This window comes from Argentina silus, assembly GCF_951799395.1.
Source record: "Argentina silus genome assembly, chromosome: 20".
Taxonomy (NCBI): Eukaryota; Metazoa; Chordata; class Actinopteri; order Argentiniformes; family Argentinidae; genus Argentina; species Argentina silus.
The window spans coordinates 1,516,709-1,531,405 of record NC_139674.1 but is presented as its reverse complement, the minus strand read 5'-3'; the positions used below and the strand labels follow the sequence as shown (position 1 = coordinate 1,531,405).

At 41.6% G+C, this 14,697-nt stretch overlaps 1 protein-coding gene across 4 annotated transcripts in view; it reads left to right on the top strand.

Annotated features, from left to right (window-relative positions):
• Positions 1 to 14,697, top strand: part of apaf1 (apoptotic peptidase activating factor 1) — a 78,508-nt gene that overhangs the window by 62,153 nt on the left and 1,658 nt on the right. The window lies entirely within an intron of this gene.

Genomic DNA, 14,697 nt, shown 5'->3' with positions numbered 1-14,697 from the left:
AGATGTGTGAAAATGGCCAGTAGACTAAGACTTAACCGTGCTCTGCTATCATTGACAAATTCATATGTTAAACACTGACAGGCTGTATCTTGGTCTTGAGTTGGAGAATGGTACAGTAATGTGAACACTTCTTACTAAGAGTGGTTTTAGTAAGATGTGGTTAGTCAAAGGAGTGAAGATCATAGCATCCTCTCAGGCCTCTCTCTCTCTCTCTGTTATGGTTGTTAAACGCTAAGGCGGCACTGCAGGCTAATGAGGGATTGCAGTCCTTGTTCTCTTTGATCAAGAGAGGGGGAAAGATTAGTAAAGAGAGGGGAGAGAAAGAAAGAGAGGGAGAGAGAGAATTGGAGTCATAGGTGACCCAAGGTAATCCCTAGGGATTGAACGAGGTAGATTTGAGAAAGAGAGAGATTAAGAGACCGAGAAGAAGACATTAGTTTGGGAGTGAAAAAAAGTGAGATCACGTTTCTCAGATGAATGAGGTTAAAATAAGTAACCCCCCCACACACACACACTTACATACTAAATCCCTGTTGCTAGAAACACCTGGGTCTTGTTTTATCAAACCCAGTATCTGCTCTCCCTTTTAAACTTTTCCCCAGGCCGTTACTGTAAAAGAGAATGTTCTCTCAGTCAATGACCTGGTGAAATCAGTGTCTAATAGCCTAATGATAATGACATGGTTGTTTAGCAGATGCTTTTATACAAAAGTATACAGTAAATACATAGTCGCTATACTGTGTATGGCAACTCTGGTGTTACCAGCGCCATGCTGGATTTGTTCAAATTTTGACCTATGGGGGAGCTTTTGAGGTAGGTAGGTTCCCCTTAATAGAAATGTTTGGAATGAACTATAAAAGCAGATTAGATTAGATTAGTACAGAGACAACGAAATGCAGTTAGTGTCTAACCAGAAGTGCAAAAAAGCAAAAAAGTGCAGTGTGAACAGTATATACAGGTAGTGCAGTATATTAACGGTCAATCTGGTGTCAGCGGTGTCCGCTCAGCATTTACAGCGAGCCGCCAGGGCTTTCATGCTTCGTGCGCTCCATGGAGAGCAGAGCAGAGCGTGTCTTCTCTGCATCCACTAGTTTGGGAGGATGTACCTCCGCCACCTACCATCAACCAATCATGTCAATGCGGAGCTCTACAGAGCTGTATGGAGCCCTCGGCCTTGTTACAAGGCAGAAGACATCGCCGTAAGGAGGCACGGCAGCACCATAGGGAGGTTGATTTCGCATCCACGCAACTCCAGAATCTCCGCCTCATCCTTTCTGTACAGACCCTCCACAACGCAGTGCCAGATCAAGCATACCTCAGCTTTTACTCATTATTCAACATATTGAGTCTTAGTATAAGACTGGAACAAAGTTGGCTGGTTTTACCAGCTATCTAGCTAGCCAGATCACATGGCTAAAGCTAGCTAACACTGGTAGTTGTTTATTGATGTGAAATCCTACGCACTAGCAAGATAACTGTCACAGCTGTGATATGAGCTCTCACGCTGTTTTATCTACACATTGTAAAACTGGCCAGTTTAGTCTTGGCTGTTGTATTTGAACCAGGCTTTAAACGTTAAACGGTACTTATTTGACCAACGAAGCATGAAACATTTTGTTTTTTATCCAGCATTCAGATTTCACATTATATTTATTTCTTTGAAAGAGTGAATTCAGCCTTGACTTTGTCCTGGGGCTCTTCTGTTTTCAGGCTCATGGTGTTAACATGGTCTGTTGAGATGTGTTGTTAGTAATCTGGGTTAGGGTTAGGTAATCTGGGTTAATTGTATTTGGCTGTGGGAGGAGAGAGCTTGTTTCTCTGTAGATGGTGAAGAGAAAGAGAGAGAGGGGGGGGGGGGGGGGGATTTAGATAGCGAAAGCAGGGAAGGGATTGAGAGGATTTCAGTTCATGTATATACACACATATTGAAACACACATACATACACACACACAAGCCAGGACACATAAAGGGCATACAATATGCATACCCATGCACTGATCGGCACACCTACTCATGCCAGGACACATACACACTGTATACAGACACAGACACACACATTGGGCCATTGTATATGGGCCAACAGAGGATTCCCACAATGCTCTCTGAGACAGTGATAGAGCCAGAGACAGATAAATAGAAAGAGGGAGACTCAGAAGGGGCATAGAGGGGAGGAGACAAAGGGAGTGTTAGATAGATACACATTTTTCAGAGAAAGAAGAGAGTAAGAGTGAGGGGAAGGAGACCAAGAGAGGGAGAGAGACCAAGAAAGGGAAAGAGAAAGACAGAGAAAGGGAGAAGAAGAGAGACAAGGTAAGAGATGGGGCAGACAGAGAGAGAGAAACGGGAAGAGAGAGAAGGAGAGGGTGAGAATGAGGGGAGGAGTGAAAAAGGATATTCTGGGCATCAATATTTCAGTTGGCGGAGCCTTGGATGAATTATTCAGACTTTGTGTCAGGCAGTGTTTCCCTCTCAGCACAGCTCTGGGTACACACACATATGCACACAGACACACACACACACGCCACTGCTCTCTCAGATACATACATGCACACCGTAATACACACACAATGACACACAGATGCCATACACAATGTATTCATGCATAGAGTACACACTCTGTCTCTCTCTCTCTCTCTCAAACAGATGCAAATAATTCTCATCTACCTTTTATTTTATTCTTTCATTCTTTCCATGTTTAAAAGCCTTTATTTGTTTGAAAAACAATGGAACTGTACCTATTTTCCCTGGGCACTCTAGCTGGGCTAATTTGTGTTTCAGAATGATGAATTACACACACACATACACACACACAGAAATACACACACACATCAAATTACACACACACACACACACACAGAAGTATACGCGCACACACACACACATTTGCGTTATGACTGGGCCAGCCTGTTTATGTAACATATGCATGAGTTCTCCCTGGGCAGAGTATGACAGATCGAGTTTATTCCAGTGCTACTGTATGCATGCTGTATTAGGTTTATGTCTATACACACACACACACTTGCACACTAAGGGCATACACACACACACACAGACACACTCATAGCATACACTCAGGTACATTGACACACTTACAGTACGCATACAATCTCACTATATATGACGCACATGCACACGCACACACACACCCAGTGTGACCCAGATGTCTGTGTGTGGGCTGAGTTGAAATATTGAGCAAGGCATTGATGCCTTTGTAACACTGTGTGATGAGTGTGTGTTTAGAGATGCAGCTATTATAGCCAGTGTTTCTCATTGTAAAGGAGCCTCTTGCCTCTTTAGTGCTCAATGAGATGTTTATCTTGGTGCGTGCGTGCGTGTGCACGCGTGCGTGTGCTGAGCTGACCAATTACAGACCATACTGGTTATATAAGATGGGGATGAACCCAGAGACCTTTGGCTAGGAAAAGGGATAGAACGAAGGGGGGTGGAGTATTCCTCTGCTTCCCCTTCACCGTATCTTTATATAACCCCCTTTATCACCTCTTCTTCCTTATATACACTTTCTCTTTCCATCATCTCGCTCCTATTCTCTTTCTCATCGTCCTCTTTGTTATCTTTTTTGTCCTCCATCCCTTTTCCTCATTCTGTTTTCGGTGCCTTGTTTTGGGGGTTGTTAGACAGGACTAGGTGTGGGTACTAGGGTTGGGCCGATGTTCCATATTATTTTATATTATCATTCCATATTATTATTGTGATGCATGGAAATGTTATGTTATTGTTCTTTTATAGAACAGTAGCAATGCATCTACTGGTGAAAACATGTCTCTTTGTTTCACCAGACTATTTTCAACACCAGCCATATATTCTGTGTGTTGCAGTTCAATCATGAAATGACATTATCTATATTAATATATCATGATATCATCTGAAGTAATATCGTGAATAAGAAAATGTTGATATCGCCTAACCCGTGTGTGTGTGTGTGTGTGTGTGTGTGTGTGTGTGTGTGTGTGTGTGTGTGTGTGTGTGTGTGTGTGTGTGTGTGTGTGTGTGTGTGTGTGTGTGTGTGTGTGTGTGTGTGTGCGTGCGTGCGTGCGTGCGCTCGTAATGTGTATGTCTTTGGGCATCTGAGCAAACATTGTTCTCGTCATTAGTGTTAATTTTAGCAGGCTCAACGGGGGGGGGGGGGGGGTCAAGCTGTGCTTGCCCACAGTGTCCTCCATAAGTATTGGGAAGAGGAAGCATTTTGTCTTCTTTTAGCTCTATACTCCAACAGTTTGGATGTGAAATCAAACAATTACTATGAGGTTAAAGTAGAGATTCTCAGCTTTAATTCAATGTTGTTATTTTTTCAGATTTTTTAAACATACTCCTCGTATTTCAGGTCTCCAAAGTATTGGAAAAAATCATATAATAATATAAACAATCCTTTGCATGCACTAACTGCCTGAAGTCTGCGACCCATTGACCCCACCAAACGCTGGGTATATACTCTGGTGATGCTGTGCCAGGCCTGTACTGCAGCCATCTTAAGTTTTTTGTTCAGATCTTTTGCCTTAAGTTCCTTCTTCAGCAAATGAAATGCATGTTAAATTGAATTTAAATCTGGAGATTGACTTGGCCACTCCAGAACTTTCCCTGAAAAACTCCCTAGTTGCTATGGCAGTGTGTTTGGAGTCATTGACCTGCTGTATAATGAAGCTCCATCCAATGAGATTGGAAGCATTGGTTTGTACTTCAGCAGACAAGATTTTCTGTACACTTCAGAATACATTCTGCTGCTGCCTCATCAATGAAGACAAGTTAGCCAGTTCTAATTGGCAGCCATAAACGGCCAAGCCATAACACCCCTCCACCTATTTCATAGATTAGGTGGTATGCCAGGGATTTTGGCCAGTCCCTTTTTTTCTCCACCTTTTTCCAGAACTCTGCAGGCTCTTTTAGTTACTTTTTAGCAAACTGTAATCTGGCCATCCAGTTTCTGTTGCTAACTAGTGGTTTACACATTGTAGCCTCTGTAGTTCTGCTGATGAAGGCTTCTGTGGATGGTAGTCTCCGCTCCATACACGCCTACCTCCTGGAGAGTGTTCCTGATCTGTGGGACAGTTGTTTTTTTTTTTTTCTTAATTATGGTGAGCATTCTTCGGTCATCCACTGTAGAAAGCTGCCTTGGCCTACCAGCCCGTTTACGATTGTTGAGCTCACCAGTGTTTTTCTTCTTTTAGATGATGTTCCAAACTGTTGTTGTTGGCAAGCCTCTTTCTGATTTCTCAACCCAATAATGGCTTCCTTGACTTGACTTGCAGTGACTCTTTGGTCTTCACGTTGACAGACACCAATAGAGGACTCCAAAGGAAAACATAAAGGCTTGAATCAATTCTAGACATTGGCAGCTCTCTTATGTCTGCACAAATGATGTGACAGAACACACCTGACTAACCAGAAACACCTGTCCAGCCAATTTTCCAATGCTACTAGTTCCCTGAAATAGGGGGACTATGTATAAAAAGGCCATGTGTAGGCCATCTTTAGAAACAGTGAGGATATATGCAGTAAAAGTAAATGTGCATCCATACATAATTCATAGATCTGAAGTAGCCTAGTTAGCTATCAAGCTAGTTATCGAACATCCATTGTTTTAAAAGCTGACATCTACAAGCTTGCTAACTATTTGAATTAGCCACTACTTACCATTGGGATACATGCAGGGTTCTATCTGTTGTAGGGTCATTCCATAAATTAGGGAGCCAATGACCATTTTGTGGATGGAAAACCTGTGAGGGCTGTTACAAAGACATTTATGTTTAACTTAACAATGTATGTGTGATAGAGAATAACACAGGACATTTCAAACACTTGTTACATCCTTGTATAGGCTTGGTGCCTTCACATATTTAGCAAAAATCGTGTGACATAAAACTATACTGGTCTTTCCCTTCATATTTCATTGTGTTATTAATCAGTATACACCATTTCATAATAATACCATCTACAGTTAGGTGTGGAAATATTTGGACAGTGACAAAAATTTCATAATTTTGGCTCTGTACGCCACCACAATGAATTTGAAATGAAACAATCGAGATGCAATTGAAGGGCAGGCTTTCAGCTTTAATTCAAGGGGTTGAACAAAAATATCGTATGAAACATTTAGGAATTGCAACCATTTTTATACACAGTCCCCTATTTTCAGGGGCTCAAATGTAATTGGACAAATTAACATAATCATACATAAAACGTTCATTTTTAATACTTTGTCGAGAATCCTTTGCAGGCAATGACTGCCTGAAGTCTGGAACCCATGGACATCACCAAATGCTGAGTTTCCTCCTTTGTGATGCTTTGCCAGGCCTTTACTGCAGCTGTCTTCAGTTGTTGTTTGTTTGTGGGTCTTTCTGCCTTTAGTTTTGTCTTCAGCAAGTGAAATGCATGCTCGATCAGGTTGAGATCAGGTGATTGACTCGGCAATTGCAGAATATTCCACTTCTTTGCCTTAAAAAACTCCTGGGTTGCTTTCGCAGTATATTTTGGGTCATTGTCCATCTGTACTGTGAAGCGCTGTCCAATCAACTTTGCTGAATCTGAGCAGACAGTATATCCCTAAACACTTCAGAATTCATCCGGCTGATTCTGTCCTCTGTCACATCATCAATAAACACAAGTGACCCAGTGCCATTGGAAGCCATGCATGCCCACACCATCACATTGCCTCCACCGTGTTTTACAGAAGATGCGGTATGAATCGGATCATGAGCCGTTCCAAGCCTTCTCCATACTTTTTTCTTCCCATCATTCTGGCACAGGTTGATCTGTCCAAAGAATGCTGTTCCTGGGCTGGCTTTTTTAGATGTTTTTTTAGCAAAGTCTGGCCTTTGTATTCTTGAGGCTTATGAATGGTTTGCACCTTGTGGTGAACCCTCTGCATTTGCTGTCATGAAATCTTCTCTTCATGGTGAACTTATGACATAAGTTAATACTTAATACTTAATAATAATACTTAATACTTAATCTTATGACATAAGATAATGACATGCCTACCTCCTGGAGAGTGTTCTTCACTTGGCTGGATCTTGTGAAGGGGTTTTTCTTTACCCTGTGAAGGATCCTGTGATCATCCACCACTGTTGTCTTCCGTGGACATCCAGGCCTTTTTGTGTTGCCGAGCTCACCAGTGCGTTCTTTTTTTCTCAGACTGTACCAAACTGTTGATTTCACCACTCCTAATATTGACGCTATCTCTCTGATGGATAGTTTTTTGTTTTTGCAGCCTAAGGATGACCTGTTTCACTTCCATTGAGAGCTCCTTTGACCGCACGTTGTGAGTTCACAGCAAAAGCTTCCAAATGCAAATGCCACACTTGGAATCAACTCAGACCTTTTACCTGCATAATTGACAAAGAAATAAGGAATAGCCCACACATGTCCATGAAACAGCTTTTGAGTCAATTGTCCAATTACTTTTGGTCCCTTGAAAAAGAGGGGGCTACATATAAAAGAGCTGTAATTCCTAAACCCTTCCTCCAATTTGGATGTGTACCCTCAAATTAAAGCTGAGAGTCTGCACTTTAAGACCATATTCATTATATAACTGTAACTTGAATATGTTTTGATGCCCAAACACCCCCTCCACCATGTTTCACAGATGAGGTGGTATGCTGTAAATCTTGGGCAGATCGTTTTTCTCCAAACGTTCCACTTGCAATCACTCTGGTACATGGCCATATTCATTTATTCTGTCCACAAGACCTTTTTCCAGACCTCTGCAGGGTTTTTAGGTACTTTTTAACAAACTGTAACTTGATCAACTTTTTTGAAGGAAACTAGTGGTTTGCACCTTGCAGTGAAGCCTCTGTAGTTCACCTGGTGACGTATTCTGGGGATGGTAGTCTCTGACACATTCACGCCTACCTCCTGGAGAGTGTTCCTGATATTTGGGACAGTTGTTTTGGGGGTATTATTAATTATAGTGAGCATTCTTCAGTGTAGTCCACAGTAGAAGTCTTCCATGGCCTACCAGCCCGTTTGTGATTGCTGAGCTCACCAGTGGAGTTTTTTTTTCATGACACCCACATCCAAAAGGCCTGTTACTTACTCAATGCACGTGTGTAATTGTGTAATAGTGTCTTGCTTTTTTTGTAGGACATCAGCTGAGTTCAATTAAAAAAAATGTAGCCTAATCAATTTTTACCGTTTTTATAATACGCATATGACTAAATAATGTTATTTTCATATTAACCCTTTAATGCCCAATGTTGCATATCGGCAAGAATGTCTTTAAACGGCTAGTAAAATGTATGTACACGATCAATTCACAAAAGGAAACTATTGCCTTGATCAAGAGATCCTAATAAATACCTTTAGTACCTTCTGATTGTTGTTATTACACCAGCCTAAGTTTTCTCTGAAAAATAGCAGAAAACAGGTCTATGAACACAGAAATTCTGCTCCTTGTCTCGTAGTCTCATACGTAGTCAAAAAGACCCTGAAAAGCTCCATGCCTGATTTAATGTTGTACTGTAAAAGCTTCAATCCATGCACCTTCTGGTGGATGCAAACAGAAGTACAACTTGGTGCGCAAGGAGGAGTTTTAAATAATCTTAGGTGTATTCAGGCTCTGCGGAGCTTTCCGGAGCCTTCTGGCTAATTGAGTAGCACTGCAGCATCACGTACAGTTGTCCGCGGGAATTTACAATCTATTGGGATCTATCTGTATAAGCACATCAGCCAGCTGCTCAATGGAGGATATGGATGCTCTCTCTCACACACACACACACACACACACACACACACACACACACACATACCATCATATCTCTTACTGCAGCGCTTTCTCCAGCAGACCTTTTCTATGGAGAGACCTCTACATCCTTCTCTCTCTCTATCTCTCTCTCCTGCTCTCTTTCTAAATCACATAGCAGGGTATAGTATTTCAGGGGCCTTTTGTCCCCTTGGCTAGTTCTGTGTCTGCCCTGAGCAGACAAAGCTTTACACTCAGTCCCCATGTAGCATTAATCAGAGCCCAGACCACCTGGCTATTCAGTCCTCCACACTGATTTTTCTCTTTTTTTCTCTCATTCCCTTGTTCCCTTTCTCCCTTGGCCTCACAACTCAACTGATAATCCTCTTTATGGGGGGTTTGAGTTGTGGAGGTTGTTTTGACTCTATCTCTCTTGCCTCTTTTGAATCCATCGCTTTTTCTATCTATCTTGCCCTCTTTGGTCTGTGTCTCTCATTCGCCCTCTCTCTCTCAGATGCCCCTCAGTGAGATGTGAATGGACACAAAAGGATATACAGTGCCCTGCATAAGGAACGGGACAGTAATGATTTTTTTTCTTCTTTTGGCTCTACACTCCAGAGGTTTGGAAAAAAATAATCTATGAGGTTAAAGATTCCCAGCTTTTATTTGATGGTATTTGTGTACATATTGGTTTCATCATTTAGAAATTACAACGCTTTTTATACATCGAGGTTTCCGGTTAGTCAGGTGTGTTCCTTCAAATCATTTGTGCAGGCCTAAGAGAGCTGTCAATGTTACTCTAGTTTTGATTCTGGGCGTTGCGTTTGTTTGCTATTGGCGTCTGTCAACATGAGGACCAAAGAGATGTCAATGAAACTCAAGGAAGCCATTATGAGGCTGAAATATCAGAAAAATCTATCAGAAACATAGCCAAAACCTGAGACTTACTTAGAATTCAACAATTTGTAACATCATTACAAAAAGAAAGAAAGCACTAGTGAGTTAAGCACTGGAGGATCTGCCCAAGATTTACAGCATACTACCTCATTTGTGAAACATGGTGGAGGGGGTGCTATGGTTTTGGAGTACAGTTAGGTCCAGAAATATTTGGACAGTGACACAACTTTCATAATTTTGGCTCTGTACGCCACCACAATGGATTTGAAATGAAACAATCGAGATGCAATTGAAGGGCAGGCTTTCAGCTTTAATTCAAGGGGTTGAACAAAAATATCGTATGAAACATTTAGGAATTGCAACCATTTTTATACACAGTCCCCAATTTTCAGCGGCTCAAATGTAATTGGACAAATTAACATAATCATAAATAGAATTGTCATTTTTAATACTTTGTCAAGAATCCTTTGCAGGCAGTGACTGCCTGAAGTCTGGAACCCATGGACATCACCAAATGCTGGGTTTCCTCCTTTGTGATGCTTTGCCAGGCCTTTACTGCAGCTGTCTTCAGTTGTTGTTTGTTCATGGGTCTTTCTGCCTTTAGTTTTGTCAGCAAGTGAAATGCATGCTTGATCGGGTTAAGATCAGGTGATTGACTTGGCTATTGCAGAATATGCCACTTCTTTGCCTTAAAAAACTCCTAAGTTGCTTTCGCAGTATGTTTTGGGTCATTGTCCATCTGTACTGTGAAGCGCTGTCCAATTGCATAATTGACAAAGAAATAACGAAGGAATAGCCCACACATGTCCATGAAACAGCTTTTGAGTCAATTGTCCAATTACTTTTGGTCCCTTTAAAAAGAGGGAGCTACATATAAAAGCTGTAATTCCTAAACCCTTCCTCCAATTTGGATGTGAATACCCTCAAATTAAAGCTGAGAGTCTGCACTTTCAGCCCATATTCATTATATAACTATATGTAACTTGAATATGTTTTGAGCTAAAATAACTAAAATTGTGTCAGAGTCCAAATATATATGGACCTTACTGTATATGGCTGCCACAAGAACTGAGTAACTTGTGTTAATTGATGATGTTACTATTGACAGCAGCAGCAGAATGTATTCTGAAGTGTACAGGAATATATTGTCTCCTTGAGTACAAGCAAATGCCTCCAAAATCATTCACAATGACCCCAAACCCACTGCCATAGCAACTAGGGATTTTTTCAGGGCCAAAAAGTGGAAAGTTGATTTAAATCCAATTGAACGTGCATTTAATTTCCTGCTGATAGGATTTTAGGCAAAAATACCTAACAAACAACAACTGAAAATGGCTGCAGTACAGGCCTAGCAGAGCATCACCAGAGAAGATACCTAGCGGCTTGTGGGGTCAATGGGTCGCAGACTTATGTAATGCATTATTATTATTGCATGCAAAGGATTGTCGACCAAATACTAAACATGAGTACTTTATTTGGACATTCTATGATTTTTTTCCAATACTTTTGGAGCCCTGAAATGATGCGGATTATGTTTCAAAACTACTTTTTGAATGGTGAACCCAATGTGAAAAAAGAAAAATCATTGAATTAAAGCTGAGAATCTCCATTTGATTATTTGATTTCAACAAACTGGTGGCATATAGAGCTAAAAGAAGACAAAATGCTTCCTCTTTCCAGTACTTATGTAGGCCACTGTATAAGGGATTAGCAGTCAAGCTGACAACAGTACCTCAGTCAGTACACAGCCACCTGTGCTGCCTCTCTCAGCCCAGCTGTGTGTTCTTTGTGTGAAGAAAGAGAGAGAGTATCAAATGGTTTCGCTTCTTTTCTGTCACAGCCTATAATTCCCTGTCATTGTGACGGTGTGACTATGCTGTCTGTTTGAAGCCAGTGGTCAGAGGATCTGGCGTAAGCTGTTGGACCTTACAGTAAATAAATATGGAAGGACAATGAGTTTGAAGGATATTGGGAGGTATACACGTGTGTGTGTGTGTGTGTGTGTGTGTGTGTGTGTGTGTGTGTGTGTGTGTGTGTGTGTGTGTGTACACGTACATTTTTGTGTGCATGTACCTGTAGCAGTACAGTATGTCTATAGTATTGGTACAGTGCAGTGGAGGTAGAAATCAGAGGACGAGGCTCATTAGAAATGCACAGAACAGAATGAGGAATGGTATCAAACCCGAGCTCATTGTAATGCATGGAATGGAATGAGGAATAGTATGATTGATACCATTCCGTTCCATGCATTACAATTAGCCCGTCTTCCGATTTCTACCTCCCTCACCTGGTAAAGTGTGTGAGACATTGTTCTACATTCTTACGGTCTCTTTATTCCCAAATATTTATAGGCAGATAGAGGTAGTGAGAGAGAGAGTGGAGGAGGGAGGTGTGAAGGTAAAAGGAGAGACGGAGGGGGGGAGCAAGATGTAGTGGTGAGGTTGAGGATGGGGTAGAGGTCTAAGATGGGTTCCATCTTGTCATCAGAGGGCTTCAGAGTTATGCAACATGGTTGTGCGTCACTCCCTCCCTCCTCCATAGACAAAATACTTAATGAAATTGCCCTAATCTAATGGGAAAGATGGGCATCAAATCCAATGACACAATAAGATGATGCCTATCTGTTTCATTCATATGGAATTCAGGCTTGTTGCTACGGAGACCTTCTAAACAACATATGGTGTAGAGTGTGAACTCAACATTAGACTGATTTTGAGGTCTGGCAAAACTTTGATTTGGGAGTAAACTGTTACTTTAAGCCAAAACACACATCTGCAGCCATATGTCCAGTCTGGTTTTACATGTAATATCTATAGACCCTGTTGTTTTCCTTGCTTTTCCTCAAAGACAGAGTAGGACACAAGGCAAAGGTATGTTGAATCATTGAGGCCCTATCGACTGAGCGCCGCACACAGCAGGCTGTTCCACACGCTGCACACTGAAGTCAGTGATTTGTGTGTGTGTGTGTGTGTGTGTGTATGTATGTATGTATGTGTGTGTGTGCGGAGGTAGGGAGGAAGTAATATTCGTATTCACAATGGAGTTATGGTCTACTGGTGGGTTCACAGACCGTGGCCAACACCCCTACAGATGTCTGTACATACAGAGCCATTACACAGCATGACCAGACAGGCAGTGACACACACACACACACACACACACACACACACACACACACACACACTCTAGCTAACTCTAGATGGGGACTGCAAGGGCAGGGATATGCTAATGAGGCCTGTTCAGTGCTGTTGAAGGCTTTGTATGATTAATCAGTGTGTGTGTGTGTGTGTGTGTACGTGTGTACGTGTGTACGTGTGTGTACTCTGGCATGGTGGTATAAGGCATCTGTCGCTACTCCACAGACTCGTAAGACTTTTTAACTAGACCCACAGTAGCAGCTGGGCCATAGAAAGCAGCCTGATGACGCATCATACAACACTATACTTCCACTACATTAGACTGCATTACACTTTTACTACATTATACAACATTATGCAGTTATTTGTACTGGTGAAGTGGAGTGTTTATAGTTGGTCAAGTGCTGTGTTGATAACCCCAAAATGATATTATGTTTCAGTTTGAGGCACCACTCGTACACTCACCCAGAGACACACACACACACACACACACACGCTCTATAAATTATTGACTTTATGCTCCTTTGATGATTCATCCCGGAGAGATGGAGCTTCAGTGGAAAATGTCAGCTTTAGCGGTGAAGATTAAACGGAATCGGTTAGTAAAGCAGCCTAAAGAGGTGTGTGTGCGTGCGTGCGTGCGTGCGTGCGTGCGTGCGTGCGTGCGTGCGTGCGTGCGTGCGTGCGTGTGTGCATGTCAGAGAAGACCAAACTGCATAACTGATGTGTTTATCAGACACCCCCAAAAATACTGTCTTGTCTTGGTCGCACTTTTTTAGGAGGACAACTCAATTTCCCTCTCAGGGGACCAATAAACTTATGTATTTATGAATTCCTTTGATTTGTGGATTCAGAGCCACACGTGATGTGAACACAAGTTTAATCTGTTTCAAAGCACTAGTATTGATTGAAGCAGTCATTGAGGCTAAGATTACCGGTCAGGGAAAGATTTAGACATCCAATCATCTCCAGTTGGCAGGGGTTTAATATGAGCACACCGACATTGCAGCAGGGTATTCCTGTGTCATTGTGAAGTGCTGCTGGAAACCACCACAAGGTGGTGACAAGAGCTGTGAAGGATGTTTGAAAAGAGAATGGTTTGCCTTATCAGCTTGCATTATTAGATAGCTTGGCAATATCAACTTTATAATAGCAGCTAATGAATTGCAGAGATGAAGAGTGGAAACGGTTTAAATATCAGGTGATTTTAACGAGGACCAAGCAATGGGACCAACTCCTATCACCTCTCATACCATCATCACAAATTCTCTCACAGCACAGAGAAACGGGGAAATGTTTTAACAGTCTGATATGAATAAGCTCGAGTCAGCTTTAATAATGTAACAGAATGATTACAGGATTGAAGTTAGGATGTTGGGTTTCAGTGGGATTGAGACTGGATGGAAAAGTAGTCTACAGTTGTTATCATTAAAACCGTCATGATAGGGTGCGAACGTCCACACTTTCAGCAAGGGCAGCCTTCTCTCATTCACACAATGTAATAATAATAATAATAATAATAATAATAATAATAATGCATTTATTTTGTATAGTGCTTTTTTAGGGATCGTTTGAAGGGGGAGAGCATTCTGGAACCATCAAGAAAATGATTACCCTCCCCTATCAACCATACAGTATATCCTAAGAATAAATGTTCAACTCCTGGCTGGCTCAGAAACTTGTAGTTTCAACAATAATGCAATTATAAAAACACATCTCACTCCAGTTATACTGGATTTTAGGTGGCTCTAACCATCCGCCACGCCCTCTCTCCATCCTCTCTAGCGAGAGTTGGATATTTTTAGTTGAATAGGACACTATTGAGAGGCCGTGTTGGTAAAAATGACAACCATTATTGACAACTAATTTGGCCATGTCTCTTCAATGTCTTTCACAGCAGATTTGTGTATTTAATTTCCGACCGGAACAGACATTTTACGATAGCAGTTTCTAATTCCATATTGCCG